Raw genomic sequence first — 23,023 nt, 5'->3', positions numbered from 1 at the left:
TTGATGATATTGATTCTCCTGAACATGGAAGATTTTTCCATTTTTTTTTGCATCTTCTTCTATTTCTTTCTTTAATGTTTTGTAATTTTCATCATAGAGAGCTTTAACATCCTTGGTTAAGTTTATTCCAAGGTATTTGATTTTTTTTTGGTAGCTATTTTGAATGGGATTGATCTTATAAGTTCTTTCTCAGTCATGGCATTGTGTGTGTGTAAACAAGGCTGTTGATTTTTGTGTATTGATTTTATATCCTGTCACTTTACCAAGCTCTTCTTGAGTTCCAATAGTCTCTTGGTGGAGTCTTTTGGATCCCCTATATAAAGAATCATGTCATCTGCAAATAGGGAATGTTTGGATTGATCTCTGGTGTTTCTATTCTGTTCCATTGGTCTATCCATCTGTTTTTGTAGTAGTACCAGGCTGTTTTGATTATAACTGTCCTTAGTATGTCTTGAAATCTGATATTGTGATGCCTCCAGCTTTGTTTTTGTTGTATAAGACTGCTTTAGTTATTTTTTTTTCCTGCACATTTTAAGATCTTTACTTTGTGTTTCACTGAGGTGAGGTTTTCTACATTGTTTTATGGTGAAGTTCTTTTCTTGTTGTCTTTCTTGGTAGTTCTGTGTACTTCTTGTACTTGGATGTCTCTTTCTTTCTCCAGATTGGGAAGTTCTCTGTTATTATTTCCTTAAAAAGTTCTTCTAATCCTTTCTCTCTTTCCCCACCTTCTGGAATTTCTAGGCTCTCTATGTTGGGTCATTCATAGAATCTTGTAAATCTCAAACCCTGATTTTTAATTGTCTAATTTCTTCTTCTTGTATTTGGTCTGACTGTATTATTTCCAGAAATTTGTCTTCTAGTTTTGATATTATTTCTTCTGTTTCATCTATTCTATTGCTAATACTTTCCATTGCATTTATATTTGGTCTATTGAATTCTTCATTTCCAGTATTTCATTCCAGCTTCTCTTTAAAATCTTAAATTCTGGGAAGCACTTTTCATTTATTTCTGAATTTGTTTCTGATTGCTTCTAAGTAATTTGACTATTAATTTTCTGAATTCCTTTTCTGGAATATCCTCAATCTCTTCCTCTTTAGCCTCCGTTACTAAAGAATTGTATTGTTCCTTTGGAGAGTTCATAGAGTGTCCCTTATTCTTATTCAAGATTTTTCCTTTGTTCTTTGTTCTTTGTGGTTGATTTTATCTTTAAATTGTGACTTTGTATCTCTGGTGGGATTTCCCTCTGCTATAAGCTGCCTGTGTGTCTTTGCATTGCAAGTGGAAGCACACTTCCTTTCCTCCTGGAGCCCTGTTTACTTCTAGATCTTCATGGAGGTGGATACCAGGGCTTTGGTGCACTAAGCCCTGCCAACTGGGAGGCTGGGCTTGCTTCTCACTGATTCATGAAAGGAGCTCGGGTTTTTGCTGTTTAGGACTACTGCTTGTTGTACAGCTTGTGTGGTGGGAATGAAATCACTCTGAAATGTTGTGATCCTCCTTCCTGGTTGGGGGGTGTTGTGATGTGGGTATGTGTGCAGGAGGCAAACGTGGCAGCCCCTTGCTTTCACTTAAAATGTAAACAATCAATATGGCTTCTCTCTGCTGGCTGTAAATTGGGGAGAGGGGAGAGACATAGATGGACAGGGTGTGCCTAACTTCTCTGCTTGATCCCCTCTAATTTCTCTTTTCTTCCTGCTTGGAGCTTCAAATGCAGTTCGCGAAGCTTGCCTGCCTGTCACTATAGCGGCTCTGTGGACTAGTCACCTCTCATCTGGTTCACTGGGGGTGGGGAGGGAGTGGGAGCGGGGAGGGCGGTTTCCTTGTTCAGCCTCTCCACTTGCCTCTGCCACTCCTCCTTCTTCTTTGCTCCCTTAGTGTGGACCTGCCCAGTCCTTTCTAGACTCCTGGGCTTCTCTGCATGAACTTCTTGTGACTCTGTTGCTGGCTTGTATCCCCTCTGCTTATTAACTATCTATTTTGCCCTGCGCAACTGGGAACCTCCTATTGCTATGCTGCCATCTTGAGACCCTGCTCCTCTTCCATTACTCTTTACAGTAATAGAAGTACTTGATATTAATAAAAAATGAAGGTAATTCCTACATGTACCTTTTTTATTCCAATAAAATTAAACTCAACATTTATCACTTTCATGTAGGAATGCAGAAGCAAATAAACAGTATATAGCTACATATTTCAGTAGATTGAATTGAAATTGTCTCTTATGCTGGCACTGTAATAGGCTGTTGATCTCAGATTACATTTTCTGTTTTTTTTTTTTTTATAATTGCATTTTCTTCCCAAATAAAGGTGATATTCATTTTCAGGTTGTATTTAATGAAGTAAAAGCTGCATGTGGCTTCAGCTTCATCATGTACTCAATGGAAGACTAGGCTTTCATGGAAATATGTATGAAATGCTTTGACTTGAAAAAAAAAAGTACCTTCTTTAAAGAGTTTTCGCTATAATAGTCTTGAATTTTAGATCTTAACTGTTACAAAAATTATGCATGATTATATCTATAAATTAGAATAAATGTAAAACTATAGAATTTTTCTCTATTAATGAAAACTAATGGAAGATATAATATACAAAATTAACCCATCTCTGAGGACTAAAAGGAATTTACATGAAATAGAAGTGAGGGATTAAAAATAAAATGCAAAGATCTTTTGGTATAAAATAGTCTTTAAAAACTAGTGATTTTTCTTCCTATGCTAGACCTCTCCTTGATTCTTTTGATTGCAGTGAGATGGAAATTTTAGGATAGAAAAGAGACAGATCTTTTACAGGGTTTTGTGGGACCTTTATTCTCAACCATATATAATGCATCCAATAAAACACTGCATCCAGCCTTCTGCCTAAAGATGACAGTTTTCACCTTTCCAGGAAAGTCTGGGGTCCTAAAAGTCCTGCTACTCTCTGGTGATTGAGTGTGGATAAGATATGGTTTTCATCCAACAGCTTGTAGTCAGGTACAGGGTGATTTTTGCCACAAAGTAGTCCATTTCTGATCCTTTTATCACTTCCTTAATGGGGAAGAGAAGAGATCAAGTACCTACAGTGAAGTTCAGGTACAATACATTCACTCTCATGATAGTTTTTGGGCCTCAGAAAACCCCTACATCTTATACACTAAGTTTCTGAAACAAAATGCAGTTGCATTTGTATGCTGTGAAGGATGTGTGTTCTAGTATTGTTCACATTGGAGAAGGACACTGCTTTGAGGCATGGGGAGGATGTGAGGAAACATTTAAGTGAGAGGAAAGAAATTAACTTCCCAGATCATTCCCATCAGGTAGTATGAACTCAGTAGATCCCCACTGTTCCTAGTGTCATTTTCTTGTTTTGCTTTGTATCCAATGTGTGGTTTTGGAGATACTATTGAATTAGTAAGGTATTCTCAATGGTTGTACATGGTTGGTGAAGAATATTCTGCATTGGTAAACAATTATTTTTCTCCTTAAATATTATATATTCATGTGAAGATGTTATATACATCTTTTTCAAAATAATAAGCTGCATCAGCTATATCCACATTCTGAGTTTTCTGAGAATATTGCACCTAATCAGTATTGATAACATTATTCTCATTTATTTAGATTCATTTGATAACAAGATGTACAGTCTGCAAACTTTGAGCCCATAGGTTTTTCTCTTACTTTTTTTTTTTTTTTTGTTCAGTGATGATCCAATAGGTATTCACTTGGTCTGAGCAGTTTATTTCTATGTCTTTGTTGGCTCTTCTGACTCCAGCAATGTGTTCACATACTAGCACATGGCAGTGCCATTGCACTGTCTGGCTTTAAGGAGCCTCATCTCATGGCATTTGGCATCATAAAGCCCATCATTTTTCTGAATTGCTCCATGAGGTTTCACTCTTCTCCCAGATTTTGAGCAGTCATTTCTGCCTTCATCACCAAAAATTCATAAGCCAAATGACAGAGTTTTGTAAACCAGTGAAGTACACTGGCATTGATCATTGTTGTTCACAAAGCAGTTTGTGGTCAACTTGTAGTTTTCACAGAGACATTCTCTAATCAGCAAGGCATGACCATGAGTCACCTTCTGGGGACAGGACTTACATTTTTATTAATTTTCATTCTATTTGAAAGGCAGAGATAGAGACAGAGAGGCAGAGATTGATAGAGATCTTCCATCTGCCAGTTCACTACCCAAATGTGTGCAATAGCCAGGTCTAGTTAGGCCAAATTCAAAAGCCCAGAACTCAATCTGTGTCTCCCAAATTGATGTCTGGACCCAAGTACTCAAACCATTTCTCACTGCCTTCCAGAGTGCAAAAAGCTAGGTTGGAAGTGGATGAACTGGATGTGAATATGGGATGCAGGTGTCCCAAAAAGTGTCTCAACAGCTGCAACAAATGCCAACGTATTTTTAAAAAATATAAGTAGAAGGAGTACATTCTAAAATAATGATAAAAATATGTATAGTAAGTTCATAAACTAGTAAACAGAAATTATTTTTATCATGAAGTATATTTATATTCTGTATATTGCTATATGTGCTATACTTTTATGTGACAGGCACTGCAGTAAGTTTGTTTACATTAGTACAATAGCAGTGCTATGATGTTACAACAGCTACAACATATAGAGGTGATAGAAATTTTTTGGCTTCATTATAATCTTAGAGGACCATTATTCTATATGATTGTTGTTGACTAAAAGACTTATGTGGCACGGTACTATATTTGAAAAGCTATAAGGAGTATCCTCTTTTTTCAATTATTAAACATTTAATTTCACTTATAATTTTGATATAAATATATTTGAACACTTTGGCAACAATTAGATTTCCTTTTTAATTCTTCAAATCATTGGGGATGAGTACAAGTCACAATTGAGAAAAAATAGATTGGCTAGAAATAGAATAAAAGTGGAGTCCTGCTTTTTAAGCACTTCCTTCAACAGTGAAGCTCCAGAGAGAAGAAAATTAGAAAAAATAGGAAATAGAAAATTTCTAGAGTTGCCTCTAATGAATAGAATAAGACAAAAGTCACACTGCAGCTTCTGCAGACTGGGTTGTGAAAGACATTGTGGCTTTAGCCTCTTTCTCTTGCATTACTTGCTCTGAGGGAAACCAGCTGCCAAGTTGTGAGGCTCATTAAGCAATTCAATGGTGAGACTCACTTGGCAAAGAACTGTGAAGCCTCTTTCCAACAGCTATGTGGGTCAGACATCTCAGAAATTAAGCCTCTGTCCCCAACCGAGCCTTGAGATGCCTGCAACTCCAGCTAACATCTCAGCTGTTGCTTCATGAGAGACACTCAGTAGAATGCCCCAGCTTATCTAATTTCAAATTTTTGACCCACAGGAAATAAGAAACAATGTGTATTGTTTTAAGCTGCTAGGCTTTTGGGAGAATTTTGGTTATGTAACAATAGATAGCTAATACAACTTCATTTAATCTATGTTCTTAACCATAATTACATAGAGCTTTAAAAATATATCAGATTGTTTTGTGATTTCTTTTTTATTATACTTTTCTTTAAATTTTAAAATTCATTATAAAAGGAACGAATTTCATGTATTTCATATATAGTTTTAAGAACATAATGATGCTTACTACCCTACCTGCCCTTCCTCCCTCATTTCTACCTTCTTTCTCTATTCCTTTCTTATTTTTAAAAATTTTTGTAATGACATGCTTTCATGTCACTTTATAATCACAAGCTTAATCCTCCACTGAATAAAGAATTCAACAAGTAGTAAGTAGAAAAACTACTGTTCTTCAGGAGTATAGACAATGACTATAAACAATAATCAAATTTCAAGCTATCAATCTCACTCATTTTTACATATTTTTGTATTCTATATATTAGTTACCACAAATCAGGGAAGACGTGATATTTATCTTTTTGGGATTGGCTTATCTCACTAAATGTAGTAGTCGCCAATTTAATCCATTTTGTGATAAAAGACAGGATTTCATTCTTTTTTATGGTGGAGTAGTATTTCATTTTCTTTGTAGAGATCTTTCATGTCCTTGGTTAAATTTATACCAATGTATTTAAATTCTCTTTTTGCTACTGTGAATGGTACTCATTTTCATGTTCTTTCTCAGCCATGCCATTGTTTGTGTATGCAAATGCTATTCTGTGTTGATTTTATATCCTGAAACTTTATCAAACTCTCTTATGAGTTCCAATAATCTCTTGGTGGAGTCTTTTGGTTCCCCAATGTATATGATCATGTATGAAACAGGGATAATTTGATTTCCTCCTTTCACATTGTATTTCCTTTACATATTTTTTCTTGCCTAATGGCTCCATCAAAAACTTCCAGAGATATATGGAATAGTAATGGTGAGGGTGGGCATCCTTTTCTGGTTCCAGATCTTAGTGGAAATGCTTCTAGCTTTTCATCATTCAATTTGATGCCAGCTGTGGGTTTGTCATACATTGGCTTGATTGTATTGAGGTATGTTCCTTCTATATTCAAGTTGTTTAAGGGTATTTTTTCTTATCATGAGGATGTTATCTTTTTAAAAAGATTTATTTATTTTTTTGAAAGGAAGAGTTAGAGGAAGAGCCAGAGATGGGGGGTCTTCCATCCACTGATTCCTTCTGCAATGGCTGGAGATGGGCCCATCTGAAGCTAGAAGCCTGGAGCTTCTTCCCAGTCTCCCACATGGGTTCAGGGACTCAAGGACTTTAACTGCTGTGACACAACACTGGTCCCAGGTTGTAGTATTTTATCCAATCATTCTCTGCATTTAATGGGGTAATTTTATGCTTTTTATTCTTTAATTTCTTAATGTGATGTAGCATATTAATTGATTTGTATATGTTGAACCATCCCTGTATGCCAGAGATAAATTCCACATGGTCCAGTTGAATTATCCTTTTGATGTGTTCAATTGATTTTATACACATATGATTAACTCTGTGTTAAGTAAAGAGTTCAACATATAATATGAAAAAAAAAAAAACCACCTGAAAAGACAAAAAACACCAAAACTGTTCCTTGACAGTCAGGACAAGAGCAGCTTAAGTCATCCCTTCTTGAAGTGTTGATTTCATTTTTACAGATTTCGTTTTAGGTGCCCCATTAGTTCTCACAGGTCAGGGAGAACTTATGGTATTTGTCCCTTTGGTACTGGCTTATTTCATTAAGTATGATGTTTTCCAGATTCATCCATTTTGTTGCAAATGATAAGATTTCATTTTTTCCATTGTGTAGTATTCTATAGTGTACAAATCCAATAATTTCTTTATCCATACAGAAACTTCTCAATTTGATGTAGTCCCTTTATTAATTTTGGCTTTGACTTCCTATGCTTCTGGAGTCTTTTCTAAGAGGTCTTTGCCTGTGACAATGTCTTGCAGGGTTTCCCCAATGTTCTCTAATGATTTGATGATGTCAGATCATAGATTTAGATCTTTAATTCATGTTGAGTGGATTTTGTTTAAGGTGTAAGGTAGGGGTCTTGCTTCATACTTCTGCATGTGGAAATCCAGTTTTTCCAGCACCATTTGTTGAATAGACTGTCCCTGCTCCAGGAATTGGTTTTAGATCCTTGATCAAATATAAGTTGGCTATAGATGTTTGGATTTATTTCTGGTGTTTCTATTCTGTTCCACTGGTCTATCCATCTGTTTTTGTAGTAGTTCCAGGCTTTTTTGATTATAACTTCCTTGTGGCATGTCTTAAAACCTGGTATTGAGATGCTTTCAGCTTTGTTTTTGGTGTATAGTATTGCTTTAGCTATTCAAGCTCTCCTGTGCCTCCCTATGGATTTCAGTATCATTTTTGTAGATCTGAGAAAAATGTCTTTGGTATTTTGATTGGTATTGCATTGAATCTGAAAATTGCTTTTGGAAGAATGGACATTTTGATGTTCTGGGTGAATGATCTTTCTGATGTGTTTTTGGATTTGATTGGCAGAATTTTGTTGAGGATTTTTGCATCTATGTTCATCAGGAAATTGGTCTGTAATTCTCTTTCTCTGTTGCATTTTTCAGGTTTAGGAATTAAGACGATGCTGGCTTCATAGAAAGAATTTCAGAGGATTCCCTCCCTTTCAATTGTTTCAAATAGCTCAAGAAGAATTGGAGTTAGTTCTTTTTTAAATGTCTGATAGAATTCAACAATGAAGACCTCTGTTCCTGGGCTTTTCTTTGTTGGGATGTTGTTATACTGATTCAATTTCTGTCTTGGTTATGGATCTGTTTAGGTTTTCTATGTCTTCATGGTTCAATTTAGGTAGGTTGTATGTGTCCAGGTATCTCTCCATTTCTTCTAGGTTTCCAGTTTGTTGGGATACAGTAATTTCTGATGATTCTTTTTATTTCTGTGGTGTCTGTTGTTACATTTCCTTTTTCAAATCCAATTTATTAATTTTGGGTCTTCTCTCTCTTTTTTTTGGTTAGTTGGGCCAATGGTGTGTCAGTTTTTTTTTATTTTTCAAAAACCTTGTCTTCATTTTGCTGATCTTTTGTAATTTTTTTTTGTTTGGATTCAATATTGTTGATTTCTTCTCTAAATTTAATTATTTCTTTTCTCCTACTAGTTTTGGGCTTGGTTTGCTGTTGTTTTTATAGATCCTTGAGATGCATTGATAGCTCATTTATTTAGTGCCTTTCCAATTTCTTGATGTAGGCACCAGATTCTATAACATCCCTCTTATCAGTGCTGTATCCCATAAGTTTTGATATGTTGTGTTGTCATCTTCATTTGTTCCCAGACATTTTTTGATTTCTCTTTTGATTTCTTCTATGACTTATTGTTTATTCAGGAGCATGTTGTTCAGTCTCATGTGTTTCATATGTTCTAGACATTCTTGAGTTGCTGATTTCCAACTTTACTGCATTGTGGTCTGAGAATATGCATGGTGTGATTTCAATTTTTTTGAATTTGCTGAGACTTGCTTTATGGCCTATCATATGGTCAATCCTAGAGAAAGTTCCATGTGTTGGTGAGAAGAATGTGTATTCTGCAACTGTGGACTGAAAAGTTCTTTAGATATCAGTTAGGTCCATTTGGTCTATAGTGTTGATTAAATCTGCTCTCCTTGATAATTTTATGTCTGTTTGATCTGTCCATTGTTGAACGTGGAGTATTGAAGTCCCCCATTACTATCATATTGAGTCTATATCTCCCTTTAGATACATTAACATTTCTTTTAAATAGCCAGGTGCCTTGTTATTTGGTGTATTTACGTTTATAATAGTTACATCTTCCTGTTGAATTGATCCCTTAATCATTACATAGTGCTTTGCTTTGTCTCTTTTAACAATTTTTGTGTTAATGTCTACTTTGTCTCATATTAGGATGGCCACACTAGCTCTTTTTTGGTTTATGTTAGCATGGACTATCTTTTTTCATCCCTTCACTTTCAGTCTGCATGCAGCTTATTGGTGAGATGTGTTTCTTGTTTTTTTTTTTTTATATTTATTTATTTATTTAAAAATCAGAGTTACACAGAGAGAGGAGAGGCAGAGACAGAGAGAGAGAGGTCTTCCATCTGATGGTTCACTCCTCAATTGTCAGCAATAGCTGGAAATGCGCCGATCCAAAGCCAGGAGCCAAGAGCTTCTTCTGTGTTTCCCATGTGCGTGTAGGGGCCCAAGGACTTGGGCCATCTTCTATTGCTTTTCCAGGCCATATCAGAGAGCTGGATTGGAAGTGGAGCAGCCAGATCTTGAACTGGCATCCATATGGGGTGCTGGCATTTCATGCTAGAGCATTAACCTGTTGTGCCACAGTGCTGGCCCCAAGATGTGTTTCTTTTAGGCAAAAAAATAGATGGGTTATGTTTTCTAATCCATTCAGCTAGTCTGTGTCTTTTAACTGGAGAGTTGAGACTATTTACATTCAAGGTAGCTATTGACAAGTAAGGACTTGGGCCTGCCACTTTTCCAAAAATATTCCTATTTTGTATTTTGAGTTTCCTTTGAACTTTTGCTGAGAGATTTTCTTCCTTTACCTTCTTTCGTATTGATGACCATGATTTATGTATCTGTGTGCAGTACATCCTTAAGCATCTTTTGTAGGGCTGGACAAGTGGTGACATTTTCTTTCAATTTCTGTTTGTTATTAAAAGTTTTTATTTCACCTTCATTCATAAATGATAGCTTTCCAGGGTATTCTGTGTTGACAGTTTTTTTCTCTTTAAGACTTGGAATATACTTGCTATTCTCTCCTAGCCTGTAGGGTTTCTGATGAGAAGTCTGCTGTGAGTCTAATTGGAGATCCTCTGAAACTAATCTGGTGTTTCTCTTGTGCACGTTTTAGAATCTTTTCTTTATATTTTACTGTGGTGAGTTTGTTGTGGTGAAGTTCTTTCTGCCATGTCTATTAGGAGTTCTATTTGCTTCCTATATTTAGATATCCCTTTCTTTCTCCAAATTAGGGAAGTTTTCTGTTATTATTTCACTGAAAAGTCTTTCTGATCCTTTCTCTCTTTCCACACCTTCAGGAACTCTTAGAACCTGTATGTTGGGTAATTTGATAGTATCATGTAGATTCCCAACAGTGTTTTTTAGTTTTCTAATTTCCTCTTCTTGTTTTTGGTCTATAATTTCCTGTGCTTTGACTTCTAAGTCAAATATTGTTTATTCTTCTTCACTGATTCCGTTGTTAAGGCTTTCCACGGCATTTTATTTGTTTTATTTATTTATTTTTTCATTTTGATGTCTCTTTAATATCTCAATATTATAGGAGAAATTTTATTTCATGTCTTGTATGGATTTCAGTAGTTCGTGCATTTGCTTCTGATTACTTTAATTGAATCTTTTTTAAAAAAGATTTATTTATTTATTTGAATGTCAGAGTTACCCAGAGAGAGGAGAGACGGGGACGGGGGGAGAGGTCTTCCATCCAATGGTTCACTCCCCAGAAGGCCACAATGGCTGGAGCTGTGCCGATCCAAAGTCAGGAGCCAGGAACTTCTTCCCGGTCTCCCCTGTGGGTGCAGGGGTCCAAGGACTTGGGCCATCTTCTACTGCTTTTCCAGGGCATAGCAGAGAGCTGGACAGGAAGTGGAGCAGCTGGGTCTCGAACTGGCGCCTGTATGGAATGCTGGCTCTTCAGGCCAGGGCGTTAACCCACTGTGCCACAGTGCTGGCCCCTCAATTTAATTTTATGATCAGTTTTTTGAATTCCATTTCTTGCATTTCTTCCATTTCATCATCTTCACAATGTAGTATTCAAGTGTTGTGTTCTTTTGGGCATGTCATGTTGTCTTCCTTATTCTTGTTTCTTGAATTGGTGAATTTGTTGTCTGGCATTTGTGGAGATACTCATTGGTTTCTTTCTTTCTTTTTTTTTTTTTTCTGTCGTGGCTTTTATTGTTGTACTATGGCTCTGTAGATGTGAGGAATGTCTGCTTTTGGTGAATATCTAGAGACTTGTATTGGTTGTGGACAGGAAGCTCTGTTCAGTTCTCCAGGGTGAATGGTGTGTCTAAGGTGACACACCCAATTTTGGCATGGTAAATCTCCCCCCCCTTTTTTTTTTATCAGAAGGGAAGTTTATTTTGCTTAGCTGAGCATTTCTCCTCAAAGGAGACCTGTGCCTGTGCCCTAGGCCAGGTTGGTATAATATTTGTCCGCTCTGCCCCAAGGACCACACAAAGGATCTGTGCAGTCCTCAGTGTAAGCTCAGATTCTCCAGCAATGTCCCTCACTAGGTAACCAGGAAGCCCTGAGCATGTGGAGTCTCCTACAGTAACTGCCCAAAGTCCCAGCCACACCGTGAGTCCTCCCACACAGCCTCATTTCTTTTCACAGTCCCAGCACACAAGCCTCCTTCAGTCACAAACTCCCAGCCCCCTGTTAGTTTTCCCCACCAGAGTTAGATGTCTCCACTCGGATGGTTGCTGGGTGCGGACATGTGCTGGTGCAGCTGCTATATATCTCCAAAATGGCACTTCCTCTATTGGCTTGTTACAGGATGTAGTTGTGAAGTGATCGGGGAGAGAGAAGCGTGTCCCTACTTTTTTTGTTCCTCCTCTAGTTTGGCAGGTACACTATCCCCCTCGGGCCTCCTAGATGAGTTCCCTTTATGCTCTTCCTGCAATTTTAGCATCAGTGGCTTAGGCTGCTGTAGTCTGGTCTCATCTCACTTTCCAATACTTGTGCATAGGCTCTTGGCTGCTGGAGTCCTGAGTTGTGGGCATTCTTGCCCTCCACGTAGGTCCGCCAATGCGCCTCTAATTTTCATAGAGTTTCCTCTGCTGTTTTTTCTCTAACTCTTCCCTGAGACTGTGTACTCTCCACTTTTTAAAAACTATCTTCTCCTAGACTAGAACAGTAAGCTCCCTCCCTACTCCATCATCTTGGAACTTCAGCATTATTGTCTTTCATTTCTAGGAAATTTTAATTTATTTCAGGAGAATGTTGTTCAGTCTTCATGTGTTTACATATTTTCTAGAGATTCTTAGGTTGTTAATTTTCCCCTTCATTCTATTATTGTCACATAAGATACATGGCATAATTTCAATTTTTTTTGAATTTGCTGAGACTTGTTTTATGGTATAGTGTATAGGCTATCCTAGAAAATCTTCCATGCAGTGATGAAAAGAATGTGTATTCTGCAACTGTGGGATGAAAAGTTCTGTAGATAACATTTAGGTCCATTTGATACATAGTATTGATTAGCTCTGTTGTTTCTTTGTTGATTTTCTGTCTAATTGATTTATCCATTGATGAAAGTGGGGTGTTAAAGTCCCCCATTATTACTGTATTGGAGTCTATGTCTCCTTTTAGATCCATTAATATTTGCTTTTACTAGCCAGGCATCCTGTCATTGGGTGCATATACATTCATTACAGTCACATCTTCCTGTTGAATTGATCCCTTAGTCATTACATAGTGTCCTTCTTTATTTCTTTTAGCAGTTTTTGTTTTAAAGTCCATTTTGTCTTATATTAGGATGGCTACATCTTTACTTTTCTGATTTCCATTAGCATGCAATATCTCTTTCTATCCTTTCACTTTAAGTCTGGGTGTATGTTCATTGATTAGGCTTGTTTCTTGTCAGCAGCAAACAGATGGATCTTGTTTTTTAATCCGTTCATCCAGTCTGCACTCTGATAATCTGGTGTTTCTGTTGTGCACACTTGAGGATCTTTTTAAAAATGTTTTACTATTGAAAGTTTGACTACAGTGAGCCTGCCCCATTTGGAGGGAGCAGAATTGTTTCCAGAGCCAGATGCCAGTGGGTGCTTCGCCTTGGCAGTTTGAGTCCCAGAGCCTGTGATAGGTTGAGAGGTTGGGGCCCCTCACAACCTTAACTGGGTGCCCAGCCCCTCTCAACCCTCTCAGCCAAACTCAAAGGCAGTGGGAAACGCAAAATTTCCCATCTGGTAAAATCCCCTGTTCGTGCATGCTCGAGGCTCTACTGCTTTCAGTGTGGTACATTCTTCCCGCTGGTTGCCAGGCGCCCTTGTAGGGCGGATGGAGAGAAAGAAATATGCTTTTCCATTGCTGCATTATATGGGTACCCTGCTTGCTACTAGGATTCAAAGTCAGTGCGGTCTGCAATGATCTCTCTCATGCAATATCACTGTACCATGGGCTGCTGCAGTCTGCCCTCACCTAGCTCCTATATGCTAGCATCTCCTCCGGCCCCAAGATGTGAGAGTCTTGTGTGGTGTCCCCACTCACTGCTGCACATCTGCTCTTTCCACTCTGTTCCATGGTGTGCCTCTCCATTTTGTAGAATTTCCACTGAAAACTTCTCTCCAGCTCCTCCCTAGGAATACACTTCCTTTGCTTTTCTTGTGCTTCCTTTCACTCATCAAAATCAGCATGTCTTTTCCCTATTCAGCCATCTTGGAATCTCCCTTTTGTTTTTAATTAGTTTGAAAGTCAGAAGTACACACAGAGAGGGAGAGACAGAGAGAAGTTCCATCCACTGGTTCACTCCCCAGATGACTGCAGTGACTGGGGCTGGACCAGGCTTAAGCCAGAAGCCAGAGCATCTTCCTGGTCTCCCCTGTGGGTATCAGGGGTCCAAGTACTTGGGCCATCCCCTGCTGTTTTTCCCAGTCCATTAGCAGGGAGCTGGACCAGAAGTGGAGCAGCCAGGACACAAACTGGAACTCATAAAGGATGCTCACATTACAGGAGGCACCAGGCCCCTAGCTCATTTTTATTTCCATTAGCATGCACTTTCTTTTTTCATCCTTTCACTTTTGGTCTTTGTGTATCTTTGTTGATGAGGTTTTTCCTGTAAGCTGCATATAGATATCTTTTCATTGGAGAATTTATATTCAAGATTATTGTGGCTAAGTAATGACTTGGCTCTGCCATTTTCCTCTAAATATTCCTATTTTTTGTTTTAGATCTCCTTTGTACTTTTTCAAGGAAGTTTTTTGCCTTTATGTTCTTTCATGATGCTTAGTATTTTTCTGTGTTTCTGTGTGTAGCATATCCTTAAGTGTTATTTGTAAGGCTGACTGGGTGGTGACAAATTCTTTCAGGTTTTTTTTGTTTGTTTGTTTTGTTTTGGAGGGTCTTTACTTCACCTTGATGAGTAAATGAGAGCTTTGCAGTTGAGTGTTCTAGGTTGACAATTTTTTTTCTCTTAGGACTTAGACTGTGTCTCTCCATTTTCTCCTAATATGTAGAGTTTCTGATGATAAATCTATTGTCATTCTATTTGAAATATTTTAAAGCTAACATGGCATTTATCTCTTGCACATTTTAGGCTCTTTTTCCATTTTATTTTTGAAAGTTTGGTGATAATGTGTTTTGTTAAAGATCTTTTCCAATAATGTCTATGCACTTTGGGCCTGTATGCACTTCTTGTTTTTGAATGTTCATGTCTTTCTCCAAATTAGGAAAATTTTCTGCTGTTATTTCACTGAAGTCTTCTAACCCATTCTTTTTTTCTGTACCTTCAGGAACTTGTAGGACACATATATTTATTCATTTGGTGGTACCCTATCGGTCTCAAACACTGGTTTTGGTTTTTCTAATTTTTTCTTTTTCTTTTTTGTCTGACTGAGATGTTTCCAATGATTTGTCTTCTAGCTTACTGAGTATGTTGTTAAGGCTTTCCACTGTATTTGTTATTTGACACATTGTGTTCTTCATTTCTAACATTTCAGCTTGATTTGCCTTTAAAATATCTTTCTCACAGCAAAATATCTCACGCATGTCAGCTACTGGTTTTTTAAACTCATGTATTTTCTTCTCTGTGTTTTTGAGTAATCTTGTGACCATTCTTTTGAATTACTTTTCAGCATTACATCAATCTCCTTGTCTTTACAGTCTAATATTGAGTTTGGTTGTGTTCCTCTTGTGGCATTATATTATCTTCCTTGTTCATGTTTCTTGTATTTTTACATTTGTTTTTAATACATATGGACAAACACTTGCATATGGACAAACACTTGTTGATATCTCCACTGAAGGCTTTGTTCTTTGAAATATTATTCAATGGCTTAGTTGAATGCCTGCTTCTTCAGCAGATATCCAGAGGTGTGCGCTTGGTAGGGCCAAGGAGCTCTGGCCAGAGCCTGAGAGTGGGGCAGGGGTCCAGAATGACACCCAAGTTGGGCATGGTGGATCTCTTCTATAGTTAGCAGGTGGAGTGTATGATCATGTTGGTTGGCTTGCTCCTAACACCAGTCCTTCTTTGCTAAGGTGAACCAACTGCCCAGGATAAGCTCACAGTGTCTGCATATCCCACCCATTCAAGAATGTGAACTACCCAGAGGATCTATGTGTTCTGTAGTATGAGCATGGAGCTGTCTGCAATGACCCTCCCCAGCACCCAGGTAGCTCCAAACTTCTGGAATCGAACCCAGTGATTGCCCACCCTGCCAACCCTGACTCCCTTCTCAGTTTCCTGGCCTATCACACAGCCATGGGATTCCCATAGCCACAGGGTGCAGGGATCTACTCCTTTCCCTGTTAGCCTCTATATCCATGGGGAAAGCTGCCTCATTCCCAGAGCCAGCCACCCTGCTCAACAGAGGTTGGTTGTGGTAGTGGAATGGAGTGATCCTTTCATGGAACTGTGTGGGTGCCCTGCTTCCCCGCCAACTCTCCAGGCTGGACTGAAAGTCAGTGGGTCCAGATTTCTTCCTCTGACAAAATCCACTAGTGGCATGCAGGCCACAACAGCCTTCACTCACCTTCCCTCTCAGTTGCTAGGTGCCTTGATGAGGGAAAGAGAGATAATTAATGTGCCCTCCTTCAAGGGATTAGGTGGGCAACCTGACTCCCACTAGCTCTTCAGGCCAGACTTAAAATAGGTGGATGCTGCAAGATTCTTCCTCAGACAGGATCATCAGTGGTGTTTGGGCTGCTGCAGATTCCTCTCACCTTGGTCTGAGAAGATGGCGTTCTCACTGGCTGTGGAAGTCACTGGTGGCATCCTGCTAGTTGTGTGATTGTACAGTCTTCATCTCACTACCGAGCGTTTCTTCTTTCTGTAGACTTTCCACTGAAAGCTTCCCTCCAACAGTCCCTGAGGAAAAAGTTTCCTCCCTGTTCTAGTTTGTTTCCATGGTCAAAATCAGTTCCACTTTTCCCTATTCAGCCTTCTTGGATCTCTCTAGACATTCACTTTTACCTTTTATCCAGGAAGAGTATCAACATATTTCATATTATATTACCACACTTCTCCCAACTGTCCAAGGGTTCCTCCTTTCCCTCACAGTTAAATCCAGTCATTGCTGCCCTGTCTGTGTAATTTGACCCCTTTTACCTGACCTCATCTCTTCTTTTCATCCTTCCTTCTTTAGTTTAAGTTTCATTGTTGTCTTTGAGATTCCTCAAACATCCCAGGAATGCTTCTAATTTAGAGCTTTGTGCTGGTGGTTCTTGCCCACTGAACATGCCAATACCCACACAGCTTACTCCCTTGATTCCTTCAAGTCTGCTCAAATATTCCCATTGCAATGAAGTTGATTCTTATCTCTCTATTCATTTTAAATTGCACCTTTATCCCTAACTTCTGGGACTCTCCATGCCTTTTGTTCTGCTTTTATTCACACTGATGTATTATGTAATTTACTTTAAAAATGTTTGTGTTATGTAATGCTTATTGTTTACTGTTCTTCTCCCAAAGAGCAGAAATCTATCTCTATTTTATTTGTTGATATTCCAGGATCCAAAATACTACTTGAAAGATAGTAGTGCTCAGCATACCTTTGTTGACTCATTTCTTCTTTCCTGGGACCTCACTTTTTTTTTTTTTTTTAAAGATTTTACTTATTTATTTGAGAGGTAGACTTACAGACAGAGAAGAGGAAAAGACAGAGAGAAAGGTCTTCCATCCACTGGTTCATTCCCCAAATGAGCCGACTGGAAGCCAGGAGCCAAGAGCTTCTTCTGGGTCTCCCATGCAGGCCCAAGCACTTGGGCCATCTTCTGCTTTCCCAGGCCATAACAGAGAGCTGTACCAGAAGAAGAGCAGCTAGGATACGAACTGGCACTGTGACCTCACTTTTTAAACTCATCACTTAATAGCAGTCACCAACTCAGTTTAAGGTACTGAATTCTTTTTTTTTTTTTTTTCAGATTTATTTATTATTTGAGAGGCAGAGGCAGAGAGTGAGAGAGAGGTCTTCCATCCACTGATTCACTCACCAGATGGTGGCAGTGGCTGCCCAGGAGTTTCTTCCAGGTCTCCCACATGGGTACGGGGGCCCAAACACTTGAGCCATCTTCTGCTGCTTTCCCAGGATGTAGCAGAGAGCTGGACTGGAAGTGGAGCAGCTGGAACTTGAAATGGCGTCCATATGGGGTGCCAGCACTTTACCTGCTACATATGGGGTGTAGCAGCTTTACCCGCTACATCGCAGTATTGATTCTTAAGGCTTGCTTCAGCAATCTGAATCTGAAGCTTTTGAAGAATATCTGCAAACACCATGAAAACAGTGTTCATCATTCATTAATCAGTTAACTCATTGAAGAAATCGTTTTTCTTGGGTGCTTTTGGCTTAGTGCTGGGGATAGAAACAAATTAAACACAGCTATTATGTAATGAAAGTTATAGTTTAATAGGGAAAAGACAGCAAATAGTTCATTACAAGAAATGGGGTACTGTGGAACAGTGATTAAATTTAGACAGATTAGAGCACGTTTGGGATTTTTGAGAAGAGGTATATGGATCTGGAGAGAGGTTTGAGCAAAATATATAGATTTGGTAGTTATTGTCACATAGGAAGTGAATGAGGTCACTTGGGAAGAATTTGCACATGCAAAGAGAAGGTTAAGAATTGAGTTTTGTGAAATATTTCTAGTGAGAGGGAGAGTATGTAATCATAGAAGCTGTTTACAAATATTCCTGTTTTCTTCCTTCTGGGGAGAAAGTAGGATTGCTTTTATTTATTTATTTATTTTTGGTTCTTGGGATGTTATATTACCTGCCTTGGCCATTGGAATGTGACCAGGGGTGATGTTGACAGATTCCTGGAGAGTCTGACAGCAATCAGGGGGTCCTCCCCACTACTTAGAGATGAGACAATTCAAGCAACTAGCTTCTGTGAGGGTGGTAGATGCCATGTGCTAATCCTTGTAATCAAGATTTTTCTGAGCTGTTTAGCAGAGCTAGGTGATGATAATTCTACTCATTTTGGATGAAAGTTTAATGTGTTTTCTGTTGAGTTTCCAGTGGACTATCATCCAATTGACCAATGAAAATCATCCCTTTCCTGGACCAATCATGAGAATACCTCCTTTTACAACCAATCAGCCTTCAAAATGGCTTCCTGCTTTAGGGACTCGTCTCAGTGCTACTGGAAGTTTTTCTCTCACTTTTGTTTTCTTCAGGAATTCTCAGTGCTGTTGTGTTTTTTCCCCTCCTTCACTTTTTTTTTTCATAAACCACTTCTGCTTTACACAATTTTCTTTGTCTGTGCTCGTTTTTCGTGAACATGAGACACAAATCCGGCAGAGAAAGAATTGAAGCGCAGCAGAGCCCTGCAACAATGTGAGGCATTTCTCTGTAGGAGCTTTAAGAGACAGCACGTTGAGTCTGCTGGTTAGCTTTCCCTACCTTGATGATTATGAAGTTTGTTGAGTTGGAGCTTTGTCCACCTGATTCTCTTAGTGATTTTTCAATAGCGAAGTGCCTCGAGACCTGTTCTGGACTTGCACTGTGAATGAGGATTACTTTAGTTGGGGTACGCCTCTGGGTTACTTGTTATCACACTGTCACCTGGTCTTTCCTAATGATTCAAGGAGAGCCTTTGGAAAAGGAGACATTAAAGGAAGTTAAGAAAGAATGGTGAGCCAAGTTTCAAGGAGGTGGAAATATCAAATGCTTCATTGTGTAATGTAAATCAGAAAGTGTTCCAAGTCATTTGTAATTTTAGTAAGCTATGTGAAAAAATAGAGTCCCTTTCAAATGGTTAACAAAGGGGGAAAAATACAAGTCTGGGTTGTTGTAAAAGTGAGGCTTTTGCTGTTGCATCTCATTTACTTCTCAAATTTTGCCAGTTTGGCTTCTGGTCTTACCAATTTCTACTCTCCTTTTTCACTGCTATTTTGAACTTAAATTCCTCCTTATTCCTCTTTCCTTCCTCTGTGCCAGTGGCTTCTCTTTAAGATTCTTTTGGAGTTTCCTTTATCCTTTCTCAGTGGAACCTCTGAAAAGAAAGCTTATAATTGCATCTGTACTTGCTCACCTGTGATTCAATCCTTAGCCTAATGGAAACTGACTTTTGACCTCAATTAATCTACTGACATAGCTCATGCCATGGACAATTTTTTTTTTTTTTTTTTGGTCAGGCAGAGTGGACAGTGAGAGAGAAAGAGAGAAAGGTCTTCCTTTTTCCGTTGGTTCACCCCCCAATGGCCACTGCGGCCGGCACGCTGCGGCCGGCGCACCGCACTGATCCAAAGCCAGGAGCTAAGTGCTTCTCCTGGTCTCCCATGCAGGTGCAGGGCCCAAGCATTTGGGCCATCCTCCACTGCACTCCCTGGCCACAGCAGAGAGCTGGACTGGAAGAGGAGCAACTGAGTCAGAATCCGGCCCCCTGACCGGAACTAGAACCTGGGGTGCCAGCACCGCAGGCAGAGGATTGGCCTAGTGAGCGGTGGCACCAGCCAAAATAAGTTAATTTTTTGAATTGACATTTTTGTTTTAACATTATAGTCATTTTGTAGCCTTATCGACATGTTACACACACACACACACATATATATATATTTTTTTTGACAGGCAGAGTTAGGGAGAGAAAGAGAGAGAAAGGTCTTCCTTTTTCTGTTGGTTCACTCCCCAAGTGGCTGCTACGGCCAGCACGTTGCTGCTGGCGCACTGTGCTGATCTGAAGATAGGAGCCTGGTGCTTCCTCATGGTCTCCCATGTGGGTGCAGGGCCCAAGCACTTGGGCCATCCTCCACTGCCTTCCTGGGCCACAGCAGAGAGCTGGACTGGAAGAGGAGCAACCGGGACAGAATCCAGTGCCTCGACCAGTACTAGAACCCGGGGTGCTGGCGCCGCAGGCAGAGGATTAGTCAAGTGAGCCACGGCGCCTGCGACATGTTATATATTGACTGAGTTTTGTCATAAAATGAGTTTAGTTTGGTACTGTACCCTTTTTTAAAAAATTATTTATTTATTTGGGAGTCAGAATTACAGAGAGAGAGGGAGACAGAAAGAGAGATTCCATCCACTAATTCACTCCCCAAATGGCTGCAAAGGCTGGGCTTGACCAGGCAAAAACCAGAAGTCACTTCCAGGTCTCCCACATGGGTACTGGGGCCCAAGAACTTGGGCTACCCTCTGCTGCTTTCCCAGGTGCATTAGTAGGGAGCTGGATTGGAAGTGGAGCATCCAGGACTTGAACTGGCACCCATATGGTATGCTGGCACTGCAGATATTGGGGTGGCTTATCCCCTACTCCACAGTGCTGGCCGCAATACTAAACACTTTAACAGAAACTCTTTTTTACACCACTCCAGTCTGAACAGACAACAGTTGCACTGTTTGTAACATAGAGATGGGTGTTATCCTTTTGTAATGAGAAAAAGTTAAATGACCTTGAGTTAAAATAGTGAGAAAAGTAACTGAATGTGGTTGTTATCCATGTAACCACTACTGTTGATTGGAGCTTCAGTCAGTCCTAATGTGTTCAGAACGAAATTTTATGAATGTCCTTGGCTCATTTATCATTACTTGTGAGTACACAAAACACTATGAGATTGATACATGATAAACTAAAATCTCATCTTTTTAGATACCTGTAAAATGAAAGTAATGGATACATGAACACTCAGATTTAAAAATCTGGCTTTGGGAACAAGCATTTGGCTTACCAGTTAAGATGCCAGCTGGGATGCCTGCATCCCATATTGCGGTGCCTGGGTTCATGTCCTGGCTCTACTCCTGATTGCAACTTCCTGCTAATGTAGAACCTGGAAGGCAGTGGTAATGATTTAGTTTGTTGAATCTCTGCTACCCATTGAGGGACCTGCATCCAGTTCCCTAGCTTTGGCTCTAGCTGTTGTGGCTTTTTGGTGAATGAGCCAGGGGATGAGTACCCTCTCTCTCTCTCTCTCAAAAAATAAATAATAAAGAAAATCATGGCTTTCATTGGGATGTCTCTCAAAAAAAAAAATCTGACATGGTCTTTCATAGCACAGTTTTTATTAATAAAGTCCTTCTCAAAGGCAGCCTCCTTGAGAAGGTGCACAGACTATTAGAAATAGTGAAGACAGTATGACTAAGAAGATTAACTGGCTGACTCACCAAGAAAATGAATTGAGAGGTTTTATTCTAGAAGGAAGCTAGAACAAGCAAACAGATGAGCAAACACTTATTGCAATTGATAGAATTTTTAGTGCCAGCTATATTTACATTTGGGAAATAGTGTGATTTTTTTTCAGGGATTTAATATATGATCAAAAGCTTGGAGCAGGAAGAAGGATAGTGCATGTGGGAAATCATGAAGCCACTTCACTGACTAGAGCAGGCAGACATGTGCAAACAATAAGGCCAGATTGCAGAGGTTGCTGTAGGTGTTGGAATACATATTTAATGTAGCAGAGAGCTTTTGAAGGTAATTGGCAATGCTTTGGGCTGAACCTGGGTTTTAGGCAAAGCATCCTCATGATGAGAGAATGACAGTACTTGGTGGTAAATTAATATAGAATATAAAGGGAGAGAGTTAAATATATTTTCAAAAATTACACTCTGAAGTGGTCTAGCTTTTAATAGTTAGTATTGCACATAACATTGCCTTAATTCATCTTTTAACAGAGCCTGTTGGATGTCTTGTCAACTGATTGATATTTTGCTATCTTCTTTATTAGGACCAGAAGCCAGAAATGCAACTTGACAAATGTATGAAGATCATCTTTTTGTTAGTGATTGGTGAACTAAAGTATTTCTTCATCTAAAGTCAAAATGAGTAAGATTTTAAAGAAGGTAAGAAAGTTCCCTTTAACAAGCCACCATCATATTGTCACATCAGACTTACAAGGATCTTTTAAAAAATACCAGAATTTTTGGAACTTATTACTGAAATTTTGTTCTTGACTCTTGACACTTGTCATTTAGCAGTTGCATGGTATTACTATTGTTATAGTTGTTGATGTGTTTACTCTTTTTCACGGGAATGAGACAAGTAGAGGTACAGAAGCTGCTCTGCTTTTAAAACACAGCAGAGATGCTTTATGAGTTCAGAAATCATATTTAAAGGTTACTTACAAGAGGAATGACAGTGAATTTTTTTCTTTTACACAGACATTTATTCAAAATGAGTTCATGATAATGTGTTCTTTGCTGAATGTTAATCTATGGCATCAATTTAAGGTGTTCTTAGTTTATGTTTCTGAGATTCTTTTATATGTCAAGCTCTAGAAGGAGCAAACTGGCTCACCCACTGCTAGGTAATAGCTAGTATTGTCTTTGCTTCAGGGCATTTAAAATGAAATTTTGAGGTATATTGAAAGAAGTTGCCAGTTCACTTACTACATAATAGCTTAAAATGTGACTGTCTGACTGTCTGAAAGAAGAAAAAAAAATCAAGAAATAATTGTGGAGTTATTTGGTGGAATTCACAACATAATAACAAGAAAAGGTTTTCATATTTGATC

At 38.9% G+C, this 23,023-nt stretch overlaps 1 protein-coding gene and 1 pseudogene across 3 annotated transcripts in view; one reads left to right on the top strand and one right to left on the bottom strand.

Annotated features, from left to right (window-relative positions):
• NUP35 (nucleoporin 35) overlaps positions 1-23,023 on the top strand; it is a 429,947-nt gene that overhangs the window by 98,800 nt on the left and 308,124 nt on the right. For all 3 annotated transcript variants that reach the window (XR_007920340.2, XR_007920339.2, XR_011387210.1), the window contains exon 11: positions 22,238-22,352. The gene's annotated coding sequence lies outside the window, so the exon portion shown is untranslated. The remainder of the gene's footprint in view (positions 1-22,237; positions 22,353-23,023) is intronic.
• LOC127491521 (epithelial cell adhesion molecule pseudogene) overlaps positions 3,476-23,023 on the bottom strand; it is a 66,594-nt pseudogene continuing 47,046 nt past the window's right edge.

Source organism: Oryctolagus cuniculus, chromosome 3 (assembly GCF_964237555.1).
Source record: "Oryctolagus cuniculus chromosome 3, mOryCun1.1, whole genome shotgun sequence".
Classification (NCBI taxonomy): domain Eukaryota; kingdom Metazoa; phylum Chordata; class Mammalia; order Lagomorpha; family Leporidae; genus Oryctolagus; species Oryctolagus cuniculus.
The sequence above is the reverse complement of the archived record's forward strand: the minus strand, read 5'-3'. Positions and strand labels throughout refer to the sequence as shown.